This window comes from Mustela nigripes, chromosome 1 (genome assembly GCF_022355385.1).
Source record: "Mustela nigripes isolate SB6536 chromosome 1, MUSNIG.SB6536, whole genome shotgun sequence".
NCBI lineage: Eukaryota > Metazoa > Chordata > Mammalia > Carnivora > Mustelidae > Mustela > Mustela nigripes.
The window spans coordinates 179,244,753-179,266,604 of NC_081557.1; the positions used below are offsets into that span (position 1 = coordinate 179,244,753).

The 21,852-nt window shown below is 33.7% G+C and overlaps 1 long non-coding RNA gene across 1 annotated transcript in view; it reads right to left on the reverse strand.

Annotated features, from left to right (window-relative positions):
- Positions 1 to 21,852, reverse strand: part of LOC132014352 (uncharacterized) — a 320,626-nt gene that overhangs the window by 129,263 nt on the left and 169,511 nt on the right. Inside the window, exon 2 of the long non-coding RNA XR_009403304.1 lies at positions 16,502 to 16,593. This is a non-coding gene — a long non-coding RNA (uncharacterized LOC132014352). The remainder of the gene's footprint in view (positions 1 to 16,501; positions 16,594 to 21,852) is intronic.

Sequence of the window (21,852 nt, forward strand, 5' to 3'; positions counted from 1 at the left end):
GATGTCTTCTTTGCAGAAATGTCTGTTCATGTCCTCTGCCCATTTCTCGATTGGATTATTTGTTCTTTGGGTGTTAAGTTTGCTAAGTTCTTTATAGATTCTGGACACTAGTCCTTTATCTGATATGTCGTTTGCAAATATCTTCTCCCATTCTGTCAGTTGTCTTTTGATTTTGTTAACTGTTTCCTTTGCTGTGCAAAAGCTTTTGATCTTGCTTAAATCCCAATAGTTCATTTTTTCCCTTGCTTCCCTTGCCTTTGGCGTTGTTCCTAGGAAGATGTTGCTGCGGCAGAGGTCGAAGAGGTTGTTGCCTGTGTTCTCCTCAAAATCAATAAGAATAGGCCCACACCCCGTCACCTTATAGAACATTCTTAATGTTCCAAGAAATCCAAAACTCATAGCTCATGCCCAAATATAAAAGCATTTGTTTTCAATATTTAAAGTTATCATATTTATGACTTAGGAAGAATGAATACTGATATTGTTCTAGTTTTCAATGAATTTATAGTATACAGTTAAAATAAAACTCATATGTTGTGTTGTATGTTTCCTATTGATGCTATAACAAATTATTAGAAACTTAGTGAGTTAACAAAACACAAATTTGTTTTCTTACAGTTCTGGAGTTCAAATGTCCAAAATGAGTTTTAATAGCGCTCCCGTCAAAGTGTTAGCGGGCTGGTTCCTGCTGGAAACTCTATCAGAGAATCTGTTCCCATCTATTCCAGATTCTTTCTCTCTTACTTAGCACCTTCCTTCTTGAAAGACAGCAATTTCATCACTCCAGCCTGTTTTCACACCCTCACTTTCCTGCTTCCCCCTTTCTCTTAGAAGGACCTTTGTGGTTACATCAGGCCCATTCAGATAATCCAGAATAACCACCCCACTGCAAAATGTTTAACCTAAGCACACCTGCAAAGCACTTTTGCCATGTGAAATAACATATTTGCAGATCCCAGGGACTGGGGTATGGAGCACTTATTGTTTGCCACATACACAAAACTGAGTTGTTTTTTCGTCTTTACTGGCACATCATTGTTTGTTTGTTTTTAAAGCTTAGACTTTTTAATTATACTATTAAATATATTGTCATATTTTAAGTTAATTTCTGCTATTTTGATACTATATGTTTTTTCACCAGCAGTTCTATTTCTTATCCTTCCAGTTAATGTAAGGTGAATACTATCATCTAATTGATATCAGAGCTAATAGCTATTTGGAACTGATACATGACTTTTTTTTTTAATTTTTAATTTTTTATAAACATATATTTTTATCCCAGGGGTACAGGTCTGTGAATCACCAGGTTTACAATAGCCAAACTATGGAAAGAACCTAGATGTCCATCAACAGATGAATGATACATGACTTTTAAAGTGTTCTTATCTACTTGTGTGCACTATTTTCATTGTGTTTTTATAATAGTGTAACTTTGTGTGAATCACTACTTTTCTCAGGAGAATAAGCATTAATAGTTCAGCTGAGACTTTTCCTCATCTTTTGCATTCAAATCTCACACTTAGCCCCCACTTCAGATACCCCCTTCATGTCATATGAGCCATGTTTTGAATGGCATGAAATAAGCCAGATGTTATTGTTAATTATTAAGACCTCACAGAGAATTCAGGCAATTCTGTACATTAAATAGTGATTATTATAAACTACCAAAAAATTAAATGTAAGATCTAGAGATGTTTTTTCTCAACACAGTTATATGATAACGTAATGAACATTTTCCAACTAGGACTGCAAAGCATAAAATATTAAAGAAACCAGTTTATTATTGCAGAAGGAGGGAAAAGAAAGTGAAATGGTTTATCACTAAATACAGTCTTTGTAGACAAGCCGTTTAAAAATAGAATTTTATCACTGTCCTTGTAAGAAATAGAATGCACCTCCTTTCTTCCTCCCTTGACTCTAGGTCAGGCATTATACATGGAAGAATACACAAAGGACAGCCTATAAAATTAGGATGTTTTATTGCTTTTTATGGTTCACTGGTTGGAAGGCAGTAGAAGATCCTGTACATAAGTACCACTGCCTCTATTAGGGAGAAGACTAGATAAGTAGTCATTCTACTTATTGTTTATGCAAAGAGTATTTGGAGTTATTTAGATTTCTATAATTTAAATTGCTGAGACCAAACTTGGGCTTACAAGGGGAAAGAAAGAAAGAAAGAAAGAAAGAAAGAAAGAAAGAGAAAAGAAATCTGTATCCACAACAAAATTGAGAATATGCACAGATCCTTCCCACAGTTACACTTTCCTACCACCCAAACCATTATCTGTGAGGATAAAAATGCTTAGCTTTTGAATAAGCAGTTCATATGAAATAAAACTTCATTTTTCAATTGGCAACAAGTTCAATATCCATTATCTCTGAGGCAAGACCGCCAAAACTTTTAAGAATTTAGGCTTTATTACCAGAAACATGTCACCCAGAACAACTGATAGATGTATATAATATAATACAAAATAAATAAGTGAACAAATTAATAATACTCTGTACTAATCATGCTATATCTGCAGTATTAGGCTTAACACTGGACAGCTTTTCAAATCAGAGAGTATAAATAAGATGAAGTCTTTAGTATAAAACTTTGATGGCTCTAGAGCTCTTAATCCTTGAAAAGAAATAAGAATTCATCATGGTCCCTGCGGGGGAATTTTCTGTTCAGAAAGACATTTGAACAATTAGAGTGATTTGCAGGGACTGTGCTGTAAACAAACAATTAATCAAAAAGCTCTATTAGGGGCATCTGGGTGGCTCAGTCTTGAAGCGGCTGCAGGCTCAGGTCAGAACCAAAGCCCTGTGGATCCCTGCTTGTCAGGAAGCCTGCTTCTCCCTCTCTCACCCCCCCTGCTTGCATTCCCTCTCTCACTGTGTCTTTCTCTGTCAAATAAATAAATACAATCTTTAACAAAAATAAAAATAAAAAGCAATATTAAGTTAGTATAGCTCTTAAGGTTCAATGTGTTTTAACACCTGCTGTTTCCTTAAACTTCTACAACTTTCCTGAGAGAGAGGCAAAGCCACAGTTGTTCCCATATTGCAGATAAGGAAACCAAGCTAAGAGGGATTAAGTGACTTGTACAAGATCACACAGCAAGTGGGAAATTCATATCTCAAATATAGATATTCTCCTTCTAAGTCTTGTATTCTATACATTAGACACCGTAATATCTACTGAGTCTGATATTAATGTGTGAATTAAATGATATATGTGAACGCACATAGCATAGTATGAGAAAATATAGTGGATAAAAACAGAACTCAGATCACCTCAATTTAAATTCCTGCCATCCCAATTTTCAGCTGTCTCATCATTTGCAAAGTGGTGTTAATAATACCACATATCCTACAGGGTATCTGAAGGAATAAATGAGTTAGGATGTTGTGAACTACTTTGTTGTAAGAGCTCTATCATGTTAATGACTATAAAAATCTATTATTGCCTGGCACATGAGAAGCACTCAATAAATGTTAACTGCATTAGCTCTCCAACATCAGAAGTGTTCATTCAGATGATGAATTAATGTATTTGTCATCTTATAGAAGACATTCCAGCAATGCAGGGATTGGGAGAGTAGGAATTTGAAGCAATCTCCTGGGTTCCTTCATATAATTCTGTGTATCACTGCAATGTAGGGAATCAATCATATGGAAGTTCTCTCCCAAACCAAATATGTTCTTTTCCCATAGAGTTACATTTCCTATGTATTGGGTCTGTGTCTAATGTGCAACTAATTTAGTGGCTAAATATCAAAACTACTGTAGGCCTCAGTAAATAAAAAGATACTCATAGCTGTAATTACATATTCACGATTTCCTGTTGTAGTAATTTCAATACCCACCAATTTACAGGACTTTTTGTCAAGTCTTCTTTGTTAGTATATGGATAATGTAACCTCACTGCAAAGATATTCCTAAAATATTCAGGGTTTTTTTATTTAGTATCATTTTTAAGTTTGCAGATTATTCATTCTGTACTGGTGAAAATCAGTTCCCTGTGTTTGCTTGGATATTCACAGAGAATAAAATTCACAGGAAAAGAACTAGGTTTACATATTTCACTAGTACAATCTAAACCAAGGTGAATTAGATGCATTTTTTCCCCCTCTAGGCACTGGAGCAAAAGCAGACAGTAATTTAGTCACAGTACATCTCTAGAGGAAATTACAATTTGTAAATATGTCATGATCTGAGAAAAGGTGGATCCACTATACATATTTTACAACTATAATACTGTCTTCTGTGTGTACAAATTTATAAACTGGATACACTGTGTTCTCTGCTGGATTCATGGTCTTATCTATGGTACAAATTTATTATTTTCAATATGAACTTGAGAATGATTACACTAGGCCAAGGGAGTAGAGCCATATATTATAAAATAACTCTAATAACCCATTACCATGTTGGTGCCTTGAATGGTAAGTAAGAAATTTTTCAAATTGTTTTATTATTTTGGCAAGAAAGGGAAATTAATATTTAAGCTAATGTAGAAGGAAAAAGATGACTATAAATTATTGACAATGGAAGATCCCTGCATAAATTTTACAAATCTTTATGATGTATTGAGCAAAATGTTTTCCATTTCCAAACTATTGCCTTGTTTGTTTTGTTTTGGTTTTGATGGCTAATCCTGCTTTTTATTCTTTTTTTTCTCACCATTATTCTTCCCAATTTTCTCCTGCTTATAACTTTGTTGGTTTCTTACACATGTGTATCACTTTTAAGCAAATGTACTGAAGTATAATGTATATACAATAAGCTACACACATTTAAATATTGTTTTTATAAATGTAACAAAAACACTTTTTTAAGGATTTATTTGTTTATTTTGAGAGCGAGAGAAATACGGAGAGAGCATGACTGGAAGGGGCAGAGGGAGAGGGAGAGAAAATGTCAAGCAGATCCCCCAGGCAGGGCCCCGTTTCACGAACCTAAAATCATGATCCAAGTTGAAACCAAGAATAGGACTCTTAACCAAATGTGCCACCCAGATGCCCCTGAGAGATACACTTTTTTAAGTACAACAAAATTCAAGATACATAAATTTATCCCCCAAAGTTTCTTTGTTCCTCTTTGCTGTCCATTTCTCATGCCACATGTCCTCAGACAACTACTAATCTACTTTGTAAATCAATTTCCATTTTCTAGAATTTTATGTAAGGTTTAGGCTATATAAACTCTCTTCACCTGGTATCTTTCACTTGATGTGATTTTAAGATCTATTCTTGTTGTTGTATATATCAGCAGCTGGTTCCATTTTATAGCCAAGTAGTATTTTGTTATAAGGATTTACCACCAGCTGGTAAGTATTTGGGTTGTTCCCAGTTTGGGATATTATAAATAAAACTGCTATAAATATTGGTATATAAATTTTTATGTAAACATATTTTTTCAATAAATGCTTTGGAGCAAAATGAATTTGAATAAGCAATCTTCTGAGGTAGATATATGTTTATGGTATATGGTAGGTATATGTTTAATTTCACTAGAAACTGCCAAATGCTTTTTCAAAATAGTTATATAATTTATAACCTAATTAACAGTGTATGAGAGTTTCAGGTTTCTACATCTTTACCATCTCTGGGTATTATCAATCTCTTTAATTTTTACCATCTAATGGGTATGTATCTAATTGTGGTTTATTTTAAATTTCCATGATGATTAATGATTTGAGCACATTAGCCATTCATAAATCTTCTTGAGGTGTCTTCTCAAATCCTTTGTTCATCTTTAATTGTGTTTATTATTTTCTTACTATTGAGTTGTAAACATTCTTCATATACTATGGATAAAATTTCTCTAACTAATGTAAGTGTTGTGAAAATCTTTCTCCAGTCTATAGTTTCCCTTTTATTTTTTTAACATCTTTCAAAGAAAAACCATTTTAATTTGGATAAAATCCAGTTTTTTATTTTACTTTTATGGCTTGTGTTTTGTATTCTAGCTAAGAAATCTGCTTATCCCAAGGTCTCACAGGTGTTCTCTCATTTTTCGTTTCTAGAAGTTTTATAGTTTTACCTTTTACATTTAAATATGTGATCTACTTTAAGTTAATTACTATATGGCAGTGTGAAATAAGATTGATCTTCACTATTTCCATAAGGATATCCTATTGTCCCAGCATTATTTGTCAAAGATAATTGTTCTCATTAAATAGTCTTATTGTCTTTGTTATAAATCAATGACTGAATATGTAGTATGGGTCTAATCTAATTCTGGACTTTTTTCAATTTACAAATATTATTTCTAAATAATTAGAACAGAATGGAATATTTAGAATGTAAATATTTAGAAATATATATATTTCAAATGTGTGTGTTATATATTCTTCTGTCAATACCAACAAAATACTGCAAGCAATAGAATAACATTCACAATGTCCATCAGTAAAAATTACTAGGCATGAAAAAAAATATATGATCCATGATCAGGGAAAAAAAGTAATCAATGGAAACAAAGTCAGAAATATATAAGTAATTAAGTTTGAAGATAAGGATGTAAAGTATCTAAGGTAAATACTATCCTTATGATCAAGAAATCAGGGAAAACATGATAATGATGAAGCAATAAATGATATAAAAAAAGTACATCTAGAGATAGAAATGCATAATAAATGAGATGGGATTAGCAGCAGATTAACAGCTCAGAAGAAAATATATCTGAATTTAAGATATAATAATCAGAAATATACAAATTTAAGCACTGAAATAAAAGCAAATATATATATATGTGTATATATACACACACACATACATACACATTTAATGAAGAAAGCATTTGGAAAATAACTACTGATCTACTAACTACTGGACTAATTTTACCAGAATCTCAGAAGAGAGGAATGAGAAGGACAAAAATACATTAAGCTTTTATAGTTGAAAAATTTTCAAATTTTATGAAAAATATAAACCCAAAGACCTAATAAGCTCAACAAATACCAAACAAAATAACAATAAAAATGTCTATGCATGTTATAATCAAGTTGCTAAAAACAAATAAAAATGGACACATTAATGCAAAAGAACAAATATAAATATGACAGCCTTATTGTCAGAAACAATACAAGCCTGAAGGCAATGGAGAGACATCTTTAAAGCAATTAAAGGAAAAGTCCTACCAACCTAGAACTTTTATCTATTGAAATATCTTTAAGTAAGGAAAATAAAAGAATTTTTCAAATTAAAAATTTTAGAAATTTTTATCCCTATCAGAGCTAAAATACAAGAAATATCAAAGGAAGTTCCTTGACTAGAAGGTAAATGATACCAGATGAAAATCTGGATCTACACATAAGAATGAGGAGCACAAGAAATGATAAACATGTATATTTTCCAACTACAATGGTACAAAACTGAAGATGAATAATAAAGCTAGAAAACCTACAATGTAAATATCTACATTTAACAACATGCTATTGCTATTGCAATGGGCCAAATAAGAAATCAAATGGCAAATTAAAGTATGTCTCAAAACAAAATAAAAAGAAAATACAATAATCCAAAACCTAAGGGATAAAGCAAAAACAGATTTAGAGTTAAATTTATCTTATAAATGTTTGCATTAAGGAAAAAAGTTCAAATAAACAACATTACATCATGAGGAAGCAGGAAAAGAAGAAATGTAACTGAAATTTAGCAAAGGAAGGAAATAACAAAGAAAAATCAGAAATAAATAAAATAGAGACCAGAATAAATAGTAACATAACATTGAAAATAATTTTCAGTTTTTCCAAACAAATTAAACAATATTGGCAAGCATTTAACTACATTAACTAAGGGGGGAAAAGAGAGAAAAGGCTTAAAAAACAAAATGAGAAAGGGAAGAGAAAACAATGCAACAGATAATTACAGAAAGACATAGTGTGATAACAGATTACTGTAAATAATTATATACTAACAAGTCAGATAGTTTAGGGGGGGGAAAATGAAAACAGATAATTCCTAAAGATATACAAGTTACCAAGATCGATTTATGACTCTTGAATCCAAGAAGTAGGAAATCTTAAACCAATAAGAATGAAGAGTTGAATTAGGAAACAGAAGTCTTCCAGCACAGAAAAGCCCAAGACCACATGGTTTCATTGGTGAATTCTACCAAATGTTTAAAAAATATAATTAATGACAATCATTATCAAAAATCTTACAAATAGGGAAATAGAGGGGACATATTCAAAATCATTCAATGAGGCCTTTACTATCTTGATTCCAAAGCAGGATAAAAATAATACAAGAACAAAAAAATCTAGGCTGTCCAATATAATATTGTTGCTCTGACTTTCTTTTTGACATCCATTTGCCTGATAAATGTTTCTCCACCCCCTTGCTTTCAATCTACAGGTATATTTAGGTCTAAAATAAGTATCTGGTAGGCAGCAGATAGATGGGTCTTATTTTTTTGTCCATCCTGACACACTCTATCATTTGAATGGAGTTTTTAGCCCATTTACATTCAAAGTAATTATTGATAGATACATATTTATTGCCATTTAATACTTGTTTTGTCATTTCTGGTGAGCTTCTCTGATCTTTCCATTGTGACTCCATTCCTTTAGTTTTTTTTTGAGAAACTTTTTATCTCTCCTTCTATTCTGAATGACAGCCTTGCTGGACAGAATATTCTTGGTTGCAGATTTTTCCCATTCCGCCTTTTGACTATACCATGCTACTCTTTTGGCTTGCTAAGTTGCTGTTGAGAAATCTCCAGCTACCCTTCTGGTTTTTCCCTAGTAAGTTAATGACTTCTTATGTCTTTCTGCCTTCAAGATTTTTTTTCTTTATTACAGTATTTTGCAAATTTAATTATGTCTTGGTGTTGGCCTGGTTTTATTGATTTTGATGGGAGTTCTCTATGCTCCTGGATCTGAATGTCTGTTTCCCTTCCCAGATTAGGGTAGTTTTCAGCTATTATTTCTTGAAATAAATTTACTGCCCCCTTTTTTCTCTCTTCTTTTTCTGGGACTCTCATATTGTGAATGTTATTTTGTTTGAGGAAGTCACTGAGTTCCTTAAGTCTATTCTTGTGTTGCATAATTCCTTTTCTCTTTTGTTCAGCTTTGTTATTTTCCAATATTTTGTCTTCTAGTCACTAATTCATTTCTCTGCATTTTCCAGCCTGCTGTTCATTGCATCAAGCCTGTTCCTAACCTCATTTATTGAATTCCTCATCTCTGATTCTTTTTTAACTGTTTTATATATGTTATGAGAGTCTCATTGGTGTCTTCTATTTTTTTTCTGAAGACCAGTGAGTATCATTATGACTGCTGCATTAAACTCTCCATCAGCCATGTTACTTGTATTTGTTTCACTTAGATCTCTTGCCATGGACTTATCTTATTCTTTCATTTGGGATAAAATCCTCCATCTTGGCATTTTGTCTTTCTCTGCCTTCTGTGTGTAAGAAAATCCAGTTATTTCTCCTGCTCCTGAAAGTAACAGCTTTGTAGAGGTCAGGATGGCATTGAAAGTACAGATTGCTTTAGAGAGTACAGACATTTTAACAATGTCCATTCTTCTAATCCATGAGCACAGAATGCTCTTCCACCTTTTTGTGTCTTCTTCAATTTCTTTCATAGGTGTCCTATAGTTCCTTGAGTATAGATCCTTTATCACTTTGGTTAGGTTTATTCCCAGATACCTTATGGTTCTTGGTGCTATAGTAAATGGAATCAATTCTCTAATTTCCCTTTCTATATTTTTATTGTTAGTGTATAAGAAAGTAACCGATTTCTGTGCATTGATTTTGTATCCTGCCACATTACTGAATTCCTGTATGAGTTCTAGTAGTTTGGGGGTGAAGTCTTTTGGGTTTTCCATATAAAGTATCTTGTCATCTGCAAAGAGAGAGAGCTTGACATCTTTATTGCCAATTTGAATACATTTTATTTATTTTTGTTGTCTGATTGCTGTTGCTAGGACTTCTAGTACTATGTTGAATAAGAGTGGCAAGAGTGGACATCCTTGTTGTGTTCCTGATCTCAAAGGGAATGCTCTCAGCTTTTCCCCATTGAGAATAATATTTGCTGTGGGTTTTTCATAGATTTTATGAAGTTGAGGAATGTTCCCTCTAACCCTATATTTGAAGAGTTTTAATCAGGAAGATATGCTGTGTATTGTCAAATGCTTTTTCTGCATCACCTGGAAGGATCTTGTGGTTCTTCTCTTCTTTTATTGATTTGTTCTATCACTTTGATTGATTTGTGAATGTTGAACCACCCTTGCATCCCAGGAATAAATCCCACCAGGTCATGGTGGACAATCTTTTTAATGTGCTATTGGATTCTATTAGCTAGGATCATCTTGAGAATCTTGGCATCCATATTCATCAGGGATATTGGTCTCAAACTGGTCTGAAATTCTCCTTTTAGGTGAGGTCTTTGCCTGGTTTGGGGATCAGGTTATGCTGGCTTCATAAAAACAGTCTGGGGGCGCCTACGTGGCTCAGTGGGTTAAGGCCTCTGCCTTCGGCTCAGGTCGTGATCCCAGGGTCCTGGGATCGAGCCCCACATCGGGCTCTCTGCTCTGCAGGGAGCCTGCTTCCTCCTCTCTCTCTGTCTGCCTCTCTGCCTACTTGTGATCTCTGTCTGTCTGTCAAGTAAATAAATAAAATCTTAAAAAAAAATAAAAAAATAAAAACAGTCTGGAAGTTTTCCTCCTGTTCAGGAGAATAGGTATTATTTCTTCTTTGAATGTTTGGTAGAATTTTCCAGGAAATACATCAGGTCCTGTTTTTTGGGAGGTTTTTGATCACTGCTTCAATCTCGTTACTAGATATTTGTCTATTCAGGTTGTCAATTTCTTCCTGATTCAGTTTTGGAAGTTTATCAGTTTCCAGGAATGCATCCATTTTGCCTAGACTGCTTATCTTAATCTGTACTTTCAATGCCATCCCGATCAAAATTTCCTGGCATTTTTCAAAGAGCTGGAACAAATAATCCTAAAAATTATATGGAACCAGAAGAGACCCTGAATTGCTACAGAAATGATGAAAAAGAAAAACAAGACATCACATTGCCTGATTTCAAGCTTAACTACAAAGCTGTGATCACCAAGATAGCATGTACTAGCACAAAAACAGACATATAGACCAGGGGAACAGAGTAGAGAGGAGAGACCAGATATGGACCCTCAACTCTAGGCTTAAATAATCTTTGACAAAGCAGGAAAAAATATATAATGGAAAAACACAGTCTCTTCAATAAATCCTGCTGGGAAAATTGGATAGCTATGTGTAGAAGAATGAAACTCAACGATTCTCTTACATCATATACAAAGATAAAGTCAAAAGATAAAGTCCTCAATGTGAGGCAGGAATTTATCAAAATCCTAGAGGAGAACATAGGCAGTAACCTCTTTGACATTGGCCACAGCAACTTCTTTTAAGATATGCCTCCAAACACAAAGGGAACAAAAGCAAAAATGAATGTTTGGGAACTCATCAAGATCAAAAGCTTCTGCACAGCAAAGGAAATAGTCAATAAAACAAAGAAGCAACCCACAGAATGGGAGAAGATATTCACAAATGACACTACAGACAAAGGGCTGATATCCAAGATCTATAAAGAATTCCTCAAACACAACACACCAAAAAACAGATAATCACATCAAAAAATGGGCAGAAAACATGAAAAGACACTTCTCCAAAGAAAACATACAAATGGCTAACAGACTAATGAAAAAATGTTCATCATCATTAGCCATCAGGGAGATTCAGATCAAAACCACATTGAGATACCACCTTACACCAGTTAGAATGGCCAAAATTAACAAGACGGTAAACAATATGTGTTGGAGAGGATATGGAGAAAGAGAACCCTCTTACACTGTTGGTGGGAATACAATTTGGTGCAGCCACTTTAAAAAACAGTGTGGAGATTCCTAAAAAAATTAAAAATAGAGCTACCCTATGACCCTGAAATTTCACTACTGGGTATTTACCACAAAGATACAGATGTAGGGAAAAGAAGGGCCATCTGGACCCCAATGTCCATAGTAGCAATGGCCATAGCTGCCAAACTGTGGAAAGAACCAAGATGTCCTTCAACAGATGAATGGATAAAGTATATATGGTCCATATATACAATGCAGTATTATGCCTCCATCAGAAAGGTAGAATACCCAACCTTTGTATCAACTAGACAGGACTGGAGGAGATTATGCTGAGTGAAGTAAGTTAAGCAGAAATAATCAAGTATCATACGGTTTCACTTATTTGTGGAGCATAACAAATAACACGGAGGACCCTCAGAGATGGAGAGGAGAAGTGATTTGGGGGAAATTGGAGGGGGGAACGAACCATGAGAGACTATGGACTCTGGGAAACAAACTGAGGGTTTTGGAGGCGAGAGGGGTGGGTGGATGGGTGAGCCTGGTGGTGGGTATTATGGAGGGCATGTATTGCATGGAGCACTGGGTGTGGTGCATAAACAATGAATTCTGGAACACTGAAAAGAAATAAAATTAAAAAAAAAGAAGAAGAAGAAGAAGAAGAGGTCATGTAGTGCCCAGGGCCTAGGCACTTCAGGAAGTATCTCTAGTGTGTGCTGCATGTGCTCTGCTATTGTTTTCTGGCTGTTCCGTCCTTCAGGCCAATCATCTGCAGTGGCTCTCCTCACCTGCTATGGGTGGTAGTTCGTCCCTGGTCTGAATGTGATGAGTTTTAATTAGGTGTACTCTATTCTGCTAATGAAATGAGACCTGACACCAGTCTTCTTAAATTTGTAATATTTGTTATGTCTTTTGTTATGTGATTTAACTAGAGGATTCCTCTGTGTGTACTTGAAGAAAAAGTATATTCTATTTTTTTAAATTGAATGTTATATGTGTGTGTGTGTATAAAATATATATATTTATCACATATATCTAAAATATATATGATAGGTAGATAGATATAAAAGATATATATATCTTTTAGAACCATGTATTCTGAAGTACACTTCAGGTAAAAATTGTTCTTGTTGAAAATAACATTAACTGAGAATACTCATTTAAAATAAAACATATCGGGGGGATGGGTGAAATAGGTGGAGGGGATTAAGAGTGTACTTATTATGATGAACACTGATAATAATGCATAGAATTATTAAATCACTATATTGTACACTTGAAATAATATAACGCTATATGTTAACTACAGTGGAGTTGAAATAAAAAAGCTTAATTTAAAAAATGATAAACATGTTGGTAAATATAAAACAAAGTTTTTCTTGTTTTAATCTTTTTAATGAGAACTATCAAGTCACATTAAAGCTGGCAGAAGGCCTCAGTACCTTGCCACATGGATCTCTGTGTGAGATCGCTTGAGTGTTCTCACAACATGGCAGCTGGTTTTCCTCAGAACGAGTGAGCTGAGAGAGACAAAGGACCTGTAATGTCCATTATGACTTCCTCCAAAAGTCATGTATAACTTCACTTTTAGCACATTCTAGTCATTGCATGTGAGTCACAAAGTACACACACCAGGTGAAGAGAATCTTTTGAAGGAGTGTCAAAGAATTTATGGACAAGTTTAAAAACTACAAGTATGTTGGTTTATGGTTTATGGTATGTTGGTATGAGGCAGCTGGAAGTAATGAATACTATTTTTGTCACATAGAATTCAAGGTATCTTTTGTGTAAAAAAAACCTATTTTGAGTTTTTATAAAATTATCCTTTACTGATTAGCTAGATGGTGGGAGTATCAGCCCAACAGCAAGCTCTCCAATCCATCCCCAACCCAAAGTATAAATATGTGACCCAGAAGTCACTGGACAATATCACCACAACACCTCTTGTTTTTGTGTATCCAATATCTGTCTTTCCTGGTGAATTATTGCTCCATCTCAAGGACACAAAAAGATCACTTAGAGTAGGGACATAAATAATGCCGAGTAATCATGGACTTCTGTGCATCTATTTTAGACACAGATCTAATAGAATGGAATAGAGTGAATGGAGTGATAAAGAACATTGACTATAATATGAGACTCCTTCGGGTTAGGAATCTGGATCTGCCATGATGGAGTTGTATGATTTTGTGAATGCTATTTAAACTTTTCTGTGTTATAGTTTCCTCATATCTAAAATTGAGATTAAAAAAATAGTAAAAAGTATCTACCTCATAGGGTTGTTATGAATACCAAAAGAATTAAGATATATCATAAGTTATGTTATACATTTATATTTATATTATGTATGATTATATTTATTATGTGTAGCTACTGGGAGGCTTTGAATCTGTGACTGCAAAAACCCATTTTCCTAGCCTTGTAAAAGGAGACTTCCTATAGAATGAAACTATAACAAAGATAGAATAAAAATTAAAATGTGGTACCAATATCATTTTGGAGCCCCTGAATCCAGCTGTGTCTGAATCCATACATGGACCCTGGGGCTTAGAAGGCCAATAACTTCCTTTCATTTTTGGCCAAGATAAATTTGCATTTGAAAGAGTCTTGAGAAATCAAGTATGTAAAGCTAATAGCACTGTGCTCAGCACATAGTAAGTTGCCAGGAATGTTGACTTACACTGTCCCCAGGTATTGTAGTACATTTCAGTGTAATTTCAGTGGGGGAAAAAAACCGAATCTGGTAATAAGCTTTGAATGTTGTGTAAGTGGTCATCTTGTGTCCAGATAAGTCAACTTAAAGAGGGTGAGTTGGTATTAAATTCTCATTTATTGGATCATTGTCTGAGAAGATTATATCCCTGCCCTGAAACAGGAAGGGTAGTTCCAAATGAAGTGAGGCCTGGGTCAATTGTCCAGAAAAAAGAAATTAGCAAAGGAAAATAATAACTTTTAAAACATAAACCAAAAGGGATAGGGACAGTAGTAAGTAGATATTAATAACTCTTGACTACAGAAAACTACAAAAAGTTTTAACCTTCATTATAATTTTGTCTAGAAGTAGTATAGCACTGTTGTCTCACCATTTCAAAACTCTCTAATAAATTATGTTGAAACAACTCCCTATCTACCAACTTGCTATAAATCATATCTTAGCTTTATACCAAACTATAAAGTTACTTTGCTGCACAAAAGAATTTTAATTGCATATCTAATAGCTTAAATCTACTTTTATTATTTGATTATATAAATTATAACTTTCTATAAAATATACAATTTTTTCCTTTGAAATTGTGTATGAATGTGTACATTGTATATGAGAGTGTATCAAGATATACTCACTCTGGGCACGTGTGGCTCAGTGGGTTAAGGCTCTGCCTTCAGCTCAGGTCATGATCTCAGGGTCCTGGGATCGAGACCCATATCGGGCTCTCTGCTCAGCAGTGAGCCTGCTTCCTCCTTTCTCTGCTTGCCTCTCTGCCTACTTTTGATCTCTCTCTCTCTCTCTATCAAATAAATAAATAAAATCTTTAAAAATAAAAAAAGATATACGCACTCACACAGGTATTCTATAAGCAAATAATTTTCTGTCATATTATATATTTCTTGCTAGAGCATGCTTTAAAAGTGATAAGACAGTTAGCCTTTTGATAATTCATTATAAGAAGAAAAGGCCAGAAATGTAACTTAATAATTACATTCAATTGAAAAGAATAATGGGAAATAAAAAGCTTCTTTCTGATTCACATAATGGACATTTTGAAAATAATATGTATGCTATATTTTCTAGAATTAGAACAGTCCAAAAAATCACTTGTCACAATATTAGTATCAAAATGTTCTTACTTAATTTCTAACCAGAAACTGAGAAGTGGTCACAGACACTAATATGAGGGACATAAAATTTATAATTAGACTGGTTTTTTAGTGACAATAAGAAATGCCTGAGGCCATTGCATTTTATTCAATTAAGTCATATCCAAAATATGACCAAAATTAACTATAAATGTTGAAATATAAAGTTCAACATATCTAAAAACTAAGGGATATTTCACAATATTGATGTGGCAAAAATACTTTGAAATCTGGCAAATAATCAATTCAGTTTTTTATTATTTACTCAAATGCGTAAGCTGCACATTGGCAAGGCTCATGCCACAATTTCATCAAAATTACTTGTCAAAAGCACACAATCACATAATATACTGATAGTGGTGATTATGAAATGTAAAGTTAGAATTTGTAGCTATAGTCTGATGCTGGAGTATCATATTCCTCAGAACTTCCTAGCAAATTCAAAACAAATATTTTAAATTAAAATTTTTGTAGAGTTTCAATTTCCAATTTTCACCACATATGCTAATTATTCTTTAAATATTCATGCCATGGGACATGTCACATAAGTTAAGCAGGTTTACCTTGGCCATAATTGTAAATTTGGAATTTGGAAAGTACAATGAGCAAGAGGGATTTAAAGGAGAGAGAAAAAGAAAATGACACCTTTCTTCTGAGCTCGAAGAAGGCAAATCATGCAGAAGAGAACCGGATGCAACCACAGTGAGAATTTACTTATATTCATACCACATGCTAATATTTTCGATTTCACTGCTGTTTTTTCTCAGTGCAAATAGTTCACACTCTTGGCCTCATGTCGAGCAACACACCTGGTAGTAGGAAGAAGACCTTGAAGCAGATGATCTGCTACACTGCTCATAGCACTTGCTCTGTGGGGAAGCTGTGCTCATTTTCAACTCTGCTGTGGATGAGAAGACAAACCAATAACGTGTGGTAAGTTGAAACACACACAAAATTAACTCTGATATTCCAGTAATGGAGAAACCAATCAAAAGACAACATATTAGCCAATACACTAACTCTGATTGATTCACCATGCTTTTCTCTAACAAGGCATTTATGTTTCTTGTTAAAGTAACTGGCTTGCTTGCTTTCCTCTAAATTCACATGCTTATAAACCTAGTACTCTTTTTAAAAATATTTTACATTTTCTTTTCCAAATGATAGTCTTCCATGAGCTTTTATAAATCCTTATGTTTGTTCCTGGTTCTTCATAATTATTTAATCTTTGAATACTAATGTAATCATTAATAATCATCATCATATTAATGGGTAATGGGTAATAATTACCATATTAATTATGACAATGCCTCTGATATTGCTATTGTTTTGTTATTAATAATATTATTTTCTCAATAAATGGTCAGTGTCAAAGAACCATCCCGACATATCCTAGAATAACTCTCCTAGTCTTTAATAGGCTAACAAATGGGGTGTTATGATATGAATTGTAGTTTTTAATAAGATAATAAAGGAATGCCAGTGATGGTATTTTTCTGTTTTGAATGTTACATTAATTGAATTTTTAAATGACTAATATACTGTATATTAAGGCTAAAGCTTACTTAACAAACAAATACATTGCAATTATCATGTACAGGCATAATTATAAATGCTTTAAAATATTAACTCATTCAATCCCATAACAATCCTTTATGAAACATCATGTTATCACAATTTGAGTTCAGGAGACAGTGTACTAAGTTTAGTGTAGTGGTAGAGTTGGGATTTGAACCCATGTAATCTGGTTGTAGAATCTCTTTATTAAACACTGTGCTGTCTTGTCAAAAGAAAAAAAAAATAGGTGAGGGGAAGGAAGGGAAGAGGGAGATTATAAGAGTATGGCTGTGATAATACAATTTTTGATTCTCATAAACATGGAGCAACTAGATAGTAAGACATACAAAATAACTGAAGAGTGTATCCATAACTCATAAGCAATATTTATAGCAAAGCAAGGTGGCAAGGTATCCCTATAAACTTCAAAATACAGTTGGTTGAGGAGCAACCACCAATGACCAGAAGACCCATATTTTAACAGCTTCAGTGAGTGATGAAGCAGAGGAAAGCAAAATGATGTCTGACAGAAGTAAGAAAATGAGAACCTCAAAATGTGTAACACACCCAGACAATGGTATTTTCATGTGAAAACAGTAGCTGAAACTGAGTGTGTTTCTGCCAAAACCAGTATGCGATGAGTTGAGGGGTCTATGGGAAAAATAATTTAAAAAGGCCAGAGCATTTTGGCCCCTGGGAAATCTCAAAGTGACTAGTTAGCTCTCCTAAGCTAAGGAGAAACTGCCTGGAGAGAAATCAAAATTGAGTAAGACAATTACAATAGAGATGAAAAAAAAGAAAACTTCAGAGAAAGTGAAAAGGGAAACAAAACCAGGAAATCTTAGAAAACAGGCTTCTATAGTTTTGGTGTCAAATGAAAATAGAAGGAACTGAGAGAAGTTTAGGAACTCTTCCAAACCTCCTACTAGAAGTTCAGAAAAAAAATTTCATATCAAATTAGGAAATAAAAATTATTGAGGTAAAATTCCATACAAAACTTTTTAAGTGGAATCATGCCAAGAAATTTATACATATATAATATTGATGAACTGCTACATGCTAGTTCAAGATGAGCTAAAGTATGTTAAAAATTACTTGATATAAAAAACACATTAAAAATAAGATGAAAGAAAAACTCAAGTATATTGACAGAACTCAAGGAAAATATAAAAAGAAACCATCTTTTCAGAAATAAAAAATGAATTTGAAAAGCACAAAAATGAACACAATAGTTTACACCTAAGGAGACATACAAGATAAAGAAATGGAAATTTTAAAAATCCAGGTGTAAATGAAAAAGGTTAAGAAAGAGAGAAAAGGGGGAGAGAAGGTGACAAATTTTGAAGACAACTAAGGAAAATCCAAGAAGGAAGGCTCAACAAACATTAATAGCAGCACAAAGAATGGAGGAAGAGCTGGGGGGAAAAACACTAAAAAATTCCAATTTGGGAAAACTTCCTTACATAAAGAAGCATTAAAATTACATATTGAAACATTGCCACATACATGAGAGTATAGTCACAACATAAACAATGCCAAGAAATATTTGGCTTCAAAGAAAAAAAATTTTTTTTGACATTAGGCACAAAAAGAAATTGAATTCTAAGTCAATATAAGGAGAAAAAATTAGCTCATCATCAGTCTTTTTGACAGTAAGAAAATTTTAACTCCAAAGAAATTAATATATTTAAGATATGCAAGGGGAAAAATGAGGGTTTAAAACCAGCAAAACTGATTTCAACTATAAAAGTCCAAACTATTATCACATTAAGAACTCGGGAAATACTGTTCCTATAAGCCCTTTCTGAGGAATTTACCAGAAAATGAACTTCAGACTACTAAAATGACTGATAACATTACCACAACAATTGTGGCCAGCATTTAGTCTATGGGTATTTGTAGATCTGGGTAAGACTAAATGAAGGTTAAAATAGAGGGAGGGGGCACCTCAGTGGTTCAGTTGGTTAAGCTTTCAACTCTTGATTTTGGATCAGGTAATGATCTTAGAGTTATGAGACTGAGCTCTGGGTTGAGCTCTGTGCTCAGCGGGGAGTCTGCTGGAGATTCTCTTCCTCTACCTCTGCCTGCACCCCCCCACCAATACATAATTAAATCTTTAAAAAAATTTTCTAAAGGGGAGTCAGTATTGTTTGAACAGCTATATACTCAGATTTTTAAATTGTGAAATAAATGAGGAGGGTTTTTATAAGAAAACATAGTTTAACTATTCTCATTAATTATATTAGAGATGGTAGCATTAATATTATTCAGAGATTCCTGGATATCTAATGTTGTATAAAGCAAATAAGTAATTATGAGTCATTCAAACTATATTATCACTTGTCATACTGAATGAGTATTTTTTATTTGGAAGAAAGGAGATGTAGATGTAATATAGAATAGTTAATTTAAAAAAATCCTGCAGAACTTTATTTGAATTGGAAATATATATATGGATTCATGCTACTGTGGTATTCATTTCTACTGTGTTTTGCTGACTGCATAGCTATGGAATGCAATCCAGTTACAATGAACATTCCTGAGTCCCAGACTGTAGTCTTTAATTTCCATTTAGCACTGAAAGAAATTGGTGTTTCATGGAGAAATGACTGATTCCAGGCCTAGAGCTGGAAATGAACAAAATGAGTAAAATATCTCCAAATCAGACAGGAAGAAAGCCTTCAAAGTCTATTATAGTCATGTCATAATGATTCAAGAGCCGATCTGAAGAGGTGTTCATTGGCAATGATAGCCCATCTTTATTTATAATGTATTTAAAAAGTAATTGGTTATGGGCTGAAGCATTTATTTGCTGGTGCAAGACCCTAGTGCTTCTCCTGCCTCAGTCATGGAAGCCCATACAGAAAAAGGGACCGGAAATGCAGAGCAGTTCGGAATGCTGAGCCCCCTTAATGGAGAACAGCTGTTCTGGAGAGTCCCACAGTCTTGTGATAGACTTTATGGGAATTAAAAATAAACTTTTGTTAAACTACTGGGGGAAAAAAAGTAACTGGTTAATGTTGAAGGATTATAGGGAACCAAGTATGCGAATAAAAGGATAAACTCAAGCATTTATCATGGATTTCCAATTTAAATATTCCAAAGGTAACCAAACAGTATCTCTTTCTGAAGTACTTAATTAATAAATAGAAGTAAAGGACCAAGAATATGACTTTACTCTGCAGCCTCCAGTGAATTAATGGACCTGTGCCTTAAAGATAACTGCTGATGACATCACAAAAAAGACATATGCAGACACTGGTATACTAACTCCAAAATCTAAATCATCAAATACTCTGCAGGTCAAATACCAGCATTCTTCAGCTGACTATGGATGGCTTAAAAGACAGCAAAATTACTAAATTATGTTAGCTAGAGATTCTCACATGGATGTAACATTATAAAGGAGGACAAGGAAGTGGTAACTGGGATAATGATCACTTTTGGAGGGGAGGGAAGGGATTAGACTGGTAAACGCATCTTGGAGAGGTCTCTGAATTCTACTTACTGACTTAAGCGGTGGTTACAAGGGTGTTTACCTTAAAATATCACATTGAGTCATACATTTGTTTTGTGTGCTTTTCTGTATCTGTATTTTATCTTCTAGTACAAAAGATAAGAATGATAAAATTGATTTATCTTTTATGAAACATTTCTTATACATTAGCATGTATCATATCTTATGAGTGTATATAATTTTCCTATATATCCCTATTTTATCAACCCCATCATTAATGGCTTCTTTCATCTTTCATACTTCTCTTTTCTATAAAAGAAATTACCTGCTATATGATCTTTTATTTCATCCTCCATACCACCAAAGGAGGTATTTCAAAAATTAGTATTTGAGATAGAACAATTCATGACTAGGATGTCAAATATAATTTAAGAAAATTAGATATAGGAGTTGGTTTTGCTTGGGATGCCTAGTGGCTCAGTCAGTTAAACATCTGCCTTTGGCTCAGTTGATGATCTCAGGGTCCCAAGATTAAGTTCAGTGCCAGGTTCCCTGATCTGTGGGGAGCCTGTTTCTCCATCTGCCTGCCACTTCCCCTGCTTGTGCTCTCTCTCTCTGTCTCTCTGACAAATAATAAAATCTTTATAAAAAAAAAGAGGTTTTACTTTTTTATAGTAGAACTTCAATATACCTTTGTAAATTTTTAGTTAGCATTATTTTAAAGCAAGTTTGAGTCAATCATTAGATGAAGTAATAGAACTAAATTAGATTAATAAAACAAAGTTCTGATGTTACAAGGAAAACTGAATGATATTTTTCAAATCACAAATACTTTCTACCATTAAAGTTTATCATGGAATTTGTCACCTTAAAAGCTGACCACCTAGGTTGCTGGAGGGAAGAAGGGTGGGAAAATGGGCAGAATGGATATAGGGAGATATAGGCTTCCAGGTATGGAATGTGTAGGTCTCAAGAGTGGGGGGCACAGCATGGGGAATACAGTTAATAATACTATAATGGTGTTATGGTGACAGATGGTAGCTACACTTGTGGTAAGCATAGCATAGTGGATGGAGATCTTGAATTGCTATCTTGTATACCTGAAACTAATGTAACATTGTGTGTCAGCTATACTCAAAAATGAAA